This window comes from Bombina bombina, chromosome 6 (assembly GCF_027579735.1).
Source record: "Bombina bombina isolate aBomBom1 chromosome 6, aBomBom1.pri, whole genome shotgun sequence".
Lineage (NCBI taxonomy): Eukaryota > Metazoa > Chordata > Amphibia > Anura > Bombinatoridae > Bombina > Bombina bombina.
In genome coordinates, this window is record NC_069504.1 from 1,038,985,273 (window position 1) to 1,038,993,633 (window position 8,361).

Sequence of the window (8,361 nt, forward strand, 5' to 3'; positions counted from 1 at the left end):
CAGATTCCCCCAACTGAGGCCTAATCTTACACCACCTCATAAGTTGCTTAATACTGCAGGCAGAATGACTACATGCAGAATGACTACACATAGAATAATTCCACGCAGGGCCGCCACTAGAAATTTTGGGGCCCCTGACTTAACCATTGATCAGGCCCCCCCCCTCCTTTGACATGTGCAATTTTTGACCAAGTGACTAAAACATATATGCACTTTATTCTTAAGTGTCTATTTAAACTTGGAAATGTTGTAAAGGTAGTAAAATACAAACACACAGACACACTCATACACTGAAACACACACTCACACTCACACATAAGGATTCACATATAGACACTCTAGCAGACACGCAAAGAAACACACTCAGACACAGACACCCAAACAGACACTTAGTACTTGTTTACATTGACCTGACAAGTAATGAGGTAAACTACAGTTTTGTAAAAAAAAAAAAAAAAAAGGAGATTTAGAAAAAAAAATATGGAGTTCTGATTATCTTTTTGTAAAGGAAGATGCCAACTAAATATATTTATTTATAAAATATTTTACCAGGAAGGATACATTGAGATTTCTCTCGTTTTCAAGTATGTCCTGGGACCACAAAACATTGCATTGATACAGTAGGGTACAATAAAATACAAAAACAATAATAATACACAATATATGCAAAAGTTTAACATAGAAAAGGTCGGAAATATTTAATCAACCATGACAGGTGCATTCTGTTTTGAGCTATGTAGAGAGGGATCTCTTAAAGGATAGTAGGCTTGGGGAAGTTTTGAAAGTGTGCGGGAGGTCGTTCCATAATTGTGGTGCTCTGTAGGAAAAGGAGGATCTAGCTGCTTTCTTTTTGTATTGAGGCAAGCTAAATAATATGCTGTTATTGGATCGGAGGTTATAGGAGGTGGGAATAGCCGGGGAGAGCATTCTGCTCAGGTAGGGTGGGAGCTTCCCAGAAAGGCTCTTAAACACAAGGCTGGAAAGATGGAGGGTACATCTGGATTCCAGCGACAGCCAGTTCTTTTAGCATGTCACAATAGTGGGTCCTGTAGTTACATTACATTGTAGCACAAAGCGGCAGAACAAGTTATACAATGTATTAAGTTTATTAAGGTGAGTTTGCGGTGCAGGTGCATATACTACGTCCCGTAATCCATAATAGGCATCAGCATTTGCTGTACAATCGTTTCCTTTACTGTAGGGCTTAGGCAGGATTTGTTTCTGTACAGGGCACCTAGTTTTGGATAAAGTTTAGATGCAAGTTTTTCTATGTGAAGGCCAAAAGATAGATTGGGGTCTAACAACATACCTAAGTATTTGAAAGAGTGGACTGCGGTCAGCGTGCAATTGGTTTTTGTTTTGATGCGAAGATGGGAATTTTGTAATTTGTGTAATTTAGGTCCTGTTCCAAAGATCATTGTGTCAGTTCTGTCAGTGTTTAGGAGTTTGTTTTTTGAGATCCACTTTTCTACCTCTGTGAACTGGTCTTGGAGCACTGCTTCAAGCTGCGGCAGATCGGAATTGTTTGCATAGATTACCGTGTCGTCTGCGTACATGTGTACAGTTGAGGATTTGCAGACATTAGGCAGATCATTTATAAATAATGTGAATAGTAGGGGACCGAGAATGGAACCTTGGGGAACACCACACATGACTGGGAGAGGGAGGGAGTCACTGTCAGAAATGGAGAAATATTGTGATCGATCCGATACTTACGATCGAAACCAGGTTAATGGATGATCAGCAATACCAGAGTTTTTTAGTTTGAGCAGTAGTATGTCGTGGTCTACTGTGTCAAAGGTCTTTGCAAAATCAAGGAAAATTGCTCCAGTTAGGTTTCCTTGTTCCATACTAGTTTGGATGTCGTTGCAAACTTTTAGGAGGGCAGTTGTAGTGGAGTGATTCGGGCGCAAACCTGATTGATATAGTTAGATTGTTGGTAATACTCACATAGTTGTGTATGGATGCATTTTTCTAAGATTTTTGACAATACTGGGAGCAAAGATATAGGGAGATAATTAGAAACCAAGGTTAACTCCCCACTTTATGGATAGGCACTACTCTTGCAGGTTTCCAAAGTTTGGGTATGTATCCAGACACCAGGGCCGCCACTAGAAATTTTGGGGCCCCTGACTTAACCATTGATCAGGGCCCCCCCCCTCCTTTGACATGTGCAATTTTTGACCAAGTGACTAAAACGTATATGCGCCTTATTCTTAAAGGGACACTGAATCCAATTTTTTTCTTTCATGATTCAGATAGAGCATGCAATTTTAAGCAACATTCTAATTTACTCCTATTATCAATTTTTCTTCGTTCTCTTGCCATCTTTATTTGAAAAAGATGGCATCTAAGCTTTTTTGGGGGTTCAGAACTCTGGATAGCACTTTTTTATTGGTGGATGAATTTATCCACCAATCAGCAAGGACAACCCAGGTTGTTCACCAAAAATAGGCCGGCATCTAAACTTACATTCTTGCATTACAAATAAAGATACTAAGAGAATAAAGAAAATTTGATAATATGGGTAAATTAAAAAGTTGCTTAAAATTTCATGCTCTGTCTGAATCACGAAAGAAAAAATTTGGGTTCAGTGTCCCTTTAAGTGTCTATTTAAACTTGGAAATGTTGTATTGGTAGTAACATACACAAACACAGACCCACTCATACACTGAAACACACACTCACACTCACACATAAGGATTCACATATAGACACTCTAGCAGACACGCAAAGAAACACACTCAGACACAGACACCCAAACAGACACTCAGCACTTGTTTACATTGACCTGACAAGTAATGAGGTAAACTACAGTTTTGTATAAAAAGGAGATTTAGAAATTAAAATATGGAGTTCTGATTATCTTTTTGTAAAGGAAGATGCCGACTAAATGATGACAACAGCATGCAGTGGCTGAAAGGAAGGGCCCTGAACTGCCTAAACAATAATTTAAAGATTAAATGGTGGATTGGTGACTTCCGGAAAAGGTCTCATTAGTCTCAAAGTCTGTAGAAAGATGTGAATAATCAGTAGTAAGGTCAAATGTCCTAAAAAGGAACAGACAATGGACACACACACACACACAAGCTTGCACATACACCCAAGGAAACACCGACAGAGACAGCCTCAGAAAACACACAAAGACATACACACACACACACACACACAGAGAGACACCCACAGAAAACACACAAAGACATACACACAGAGAGAGACAACCACATAAAACACAGAAAGACATACATACACACACCCTCACTGAGACATCCACAGAAAACACACAAAGACATACACACACCCTCACAGAGACACCCACAGAAAGCAGGCACACCCTCACAGAGACATCCACGGAAAACACAGACATACATACATACACACACACACACACACACCCTCACAGAGACATCCACAGAAAACACAGACATACACACCCACCCTCACAGAGGCATCCAGAGAAAATACACAAAGACAAACATACACACACCCTCACAGAGACACTCATAGAAAAAGCTCAAAGACATATGCACACACCCTCACAGACATCCACAGAAAATTCACAAAGACATACACACCCACCCTCACAGAGAGACCCACAGAAAAAAAATACATACACACTCATAGACACACAAACCAAAGCACAAAGACATAAACACAGACACCCACAGAAACACTAACAGGAGGAAACATGTATGCACATTGTATCCCCTAAATCAACAGTGTGTGACATGCATGATAAAAAAAATTGCAGAAATTAAGAGATCGCTTTTTAAAGAATCATATTTGTAAATGTGCAAACAAAAATAATTCTGTGAATTCAAAATTGACTCAGGCACACACTGTACAAACAAAGTGCCAAGTCTGTCTCACACTGTGCATAGTGGTTTAGTGCACACTCAGAAATCCTCTCAAATGCTAATACTTTACTCCTTGTAATAACATTTTCCATGCTCAATTAGAACTCTGCTGTAGTACCCACTGGTGGCTGCCAAAACTTAAAAAAAAAAAAAAAAAAAAAAAATTTTTTTTTTTTAGTTCTTGCCTCATGGGCCCCCCCTGGCCCATTGGGCCCCTGACAGGAGTCACCCCTGTCACCCCCTGATGGCGGCCCTGCCAGACACCAAGGATTCATTAATTAGGGCTGTGACAGGTTTAGCAATTGTCGGCGCACTGAGATTCAACAGCATTGCTGGGATTTGATCAGGTCCAGATTGGTTTTTCATTTTTAGATTATTAAGGTGTTTCTTAATGACATTGATGGGTACAGGTCTAAAATTGAACTGATGACAACAGCATGCAGTGGCTGAAAGGAAGGGCCCTGAACTGCCTAAACAATAATTTAAAGGTTAAATGGTAGATTGGCGACTTCCAGAAAGGTCTCATTAGTCTCAAAGTCTGTAGAAAGATGTGAATAATCAGTAGTAAGGTCAAAATGTCCTAAAAAGGAACAGACAATGGAAACACAAACTCAAACTTGCACATACACCAAAGGAAACACCGACAGAGACAGCCTCAGAAAACACACAAAGACATACACACACACAGAAACACCCACAGAAAACACACAAATACATACACACACAGAGAGACAACCACATAAAACACAGAAAGACATTCATACGCACACCCTCACTGAGACATCCACAGAAAACACACAAAGACATACACACACCCTCACAGAGACACCCACAGAAAACACACACCCTCACAGAGACATCCACAGAAAACACAGACATACATACATACACACACACACACACACACACCCTCACAGAGACATACACAGAAAACACAGACATACACACCCACCCTCACAGAGGCATCCAGAGAAAATACACAAATACAAACATACACACACCACTAAAAAAAGACATATTCACACACCCTCACAGACATCCACAGAAAATGCACAAAGACATACACACCCACACTCACAGAGAGACCCACAGAAAAAAAATACATACAAACTCATAGAGACACCAACAAAAGCACAAAGACATAAACACAGACACCCACAGAAACACTCACAGGAGGTAACATTTCTGCACATTGCATCCCCTAAATCAACAGTGTGTGACATGCATGATAAAAAATTGCAGAAATGAAGAGATCACTTTTTAAAAAATCCTATTTGTAAATGTGCAAACAAAAATAATTCTGTGAATTCAAAATTGAACATTAATGATCTGGGTAGATGTCTAGATGAAGAAAAGTACTTTTAAAAGGTTGACATATGTTTTGTTTGATTTTTCCCCATTTTCCCCAACTAAGAGAACCACTTCAAATATAGTGTACAAATGTTCCCATGTGTCAGCTGTACTTATGGATTTTGAAAATTCTGTACTCTATATGGTCTTGGTGGAACCATAAGCTTTGGTACTCATACCATTAGATCTTGTTAAATGCAGGATTTAGGCTTGTTGGTATGTATTTCAAAATTAAGTCAGCTGTAGTGTAAACTGAACAGTTTTAAGTTAACCTGTCTCATTTCAAACACTGAGCAATCTTAGTCTGAGAGTATAACATTTTATGCAGATGTAAAAATCTTAGATAAAATGACTCCTTGCATCCGGAAAGTCATTGCATAAAGGGGCAGTAAACTGGAATGTAATTAATATATATACACTATATATATATATATATATATATATATATATATATATATATATATATATATATATATATATATCTGCCAAAAGGGCACCTACCATTTGTGTATTGAGGAGGAAACATTTCTGCATGGTTTTAAATATAGAATTTCGACAGCATTGTCAAATAATCATAAATACACTGCTGCTAAAAAAATGTGTTTTTATGGACCCCTGGCCCCACCATACAACTACTACCACACTGAAGTTACAATCTGAAATTGCACAAAGAAGTAAAAAACATTTGCTAAGTAAGTCCTACCTCCTCTGCAAATGAAAGTGATCTGCCGTCTGACTCAGGCACACACTGTACAAACAAAGTGCCAAGTCTGTCTCACACTGTGCATAGTGGTTTAGTGCACACTCAGAAATCCTCTCAAATGCTAATACTTTACTCCTTGTAATAACATTTCCCATGCTCAATTAGCACTCTGCTGTAGTACCCACTGGTGGCTAACAAAAATTATTATTATTATTTTTTTAAGTTCTTGCCTTATGGGGCCCCCCTGGCCCATTGGGCCCCTGACAGGAGTCACCCTGTCACCCACTGATGGCGGCCCTGATTGCACGCAGAATAAATACACGCAGAATGACTACACACAGAATGACTGCACACAGAATAACTACACGCAGAATGACTACACACAGAATAACTACACACAGAATGACTGCACACAGAATAATTACACGCAGAATGACTACACACAGAATAACTACACACAGAATGACTGCACACAGAATAACTACAAGCAGAATGACTACACGCAGAATAACTACATCCAGGATGACTACACTCAGAATAATTACTCGCAGAATGACTACATGCAGAATAAATACATGTAGAATAACTACACACAGAATAATTAAACTCAGAATGACTACACACAGAATAACTACACTCAGAATGACTATACGCAGAATAATTAGTTACACACAGAATAACTACACACAAAATGATTACACTCAGAATGACTACACGCAAAATAATTACACACAGAATAACTACACGCAGAATTACTACATGTAGAATAACTACACGCAGAATAACTACACTCAGAATGACTACACGCAGAATAACTACACGCAGAATGATTACACTCAGAATGACTACACACAGAATAACTACACTCAGAATGACTACACGCAGAATAATTAGTTACACAGAATAACTACACACAAAATGATTACACTCAGAATGACTACACGCAAAATAATTACACACAGAATAACTACACGCAGAATTACTACACGTAGAATAACTACACGCAGAATAACTACACTCAGAATGACTACACACAGAATAATTAGTTAAACACATAATAACTACACGCAGAATGATTACACTCAGAATGACTACACGCAGAATAACTACACGCAGAATGATTACACTCAGAATGACTACAAGCAGAATAACTACATGCCGAATAAATACACGCAGAATAAGTACATGCAGAATGATTACACTCAGAATGACTACACGCAGAATAATTACACACAGAATAACTACACGCAGAATAATTACACGCAGAATGACTACTCACAGAATAAATACACGCAGAATAACTACACGCAGAATGATTACACTAGGCCTTTGCCTTTTTGATCACCTGTTACAGGCACTTAGAGATCCCATCTTTTTATATTTTTTTAAAGTGTTTTTACATTTTTTAACCACAAACACATACACCATTTGAAAGGGCAAACGAGTTCTTGGGTGTTCGTAGGAGTTAAAGGAGATTTGAGGAGTTTTTATATTCGCCACCATCCAGCTCCCTTCTCCTGCTTTACTGTCCCTGTCAATTCTGGGTCTAAGCGGCATCATCATGCCTGTATGTAGTGACATCACTTACATGCCCAGATTCCCCCAACTGAGGCCTAATCTTACACCACCTCATAAGTTGCTTAATACACTACACGCAGAATGACTACATGTAGAATAATTACACGCAGAATAACTACACGGAGAATGACTACACGCAGAATAATTACATGTAAAATGACTATATGCAGAATGACTACACGCAGAATAATTCCACGCAGAATAACTACATGCAGAATTTCTACACGCAGAATGACTATACGCAGAATGACTATACGCAGAATAACTACATGCAGAATGACTACACGCAGAATAATTACAGGCATAACGACTACACGCAGAATAATTACACACAGAATGACTACACGCAGAATAATTACACGCAGAATAACTACACACAGAATGACTTCACGCAGAATAATTACACGCAGAATGACTACACGCAGAATAGCTACACACAGAATAACTACATGCAGAATAACTACACACAGAATAACCACACTCAGAATGACTACACGCAAAATAATTACACACAGAATGACTACATGCAGAATAATTACACACAGAATAACCACACTCTGAATGACTACACGCAAAATAATTACACACAGAATGACTACACGCAGAATAATAACACACAGAATAACTACATGCAAAATAACTACATGCAAAATAACTACACTCAGAATGACTACATACAGAATAACTACACGCAGAATAATTCCAGTTATTTATTTATTATTTTAGTTTTTAATGAGATCCAGAACAAGTTACAACAACATGTGTAGCAATTACAAGTCGTCATGTACATAAAAATGAGTGTACGGTTTTACTCATTCATCAGTCAAGATTTTAACAATGCTACAACGCGAGTAAATAATATACTGAATGTTA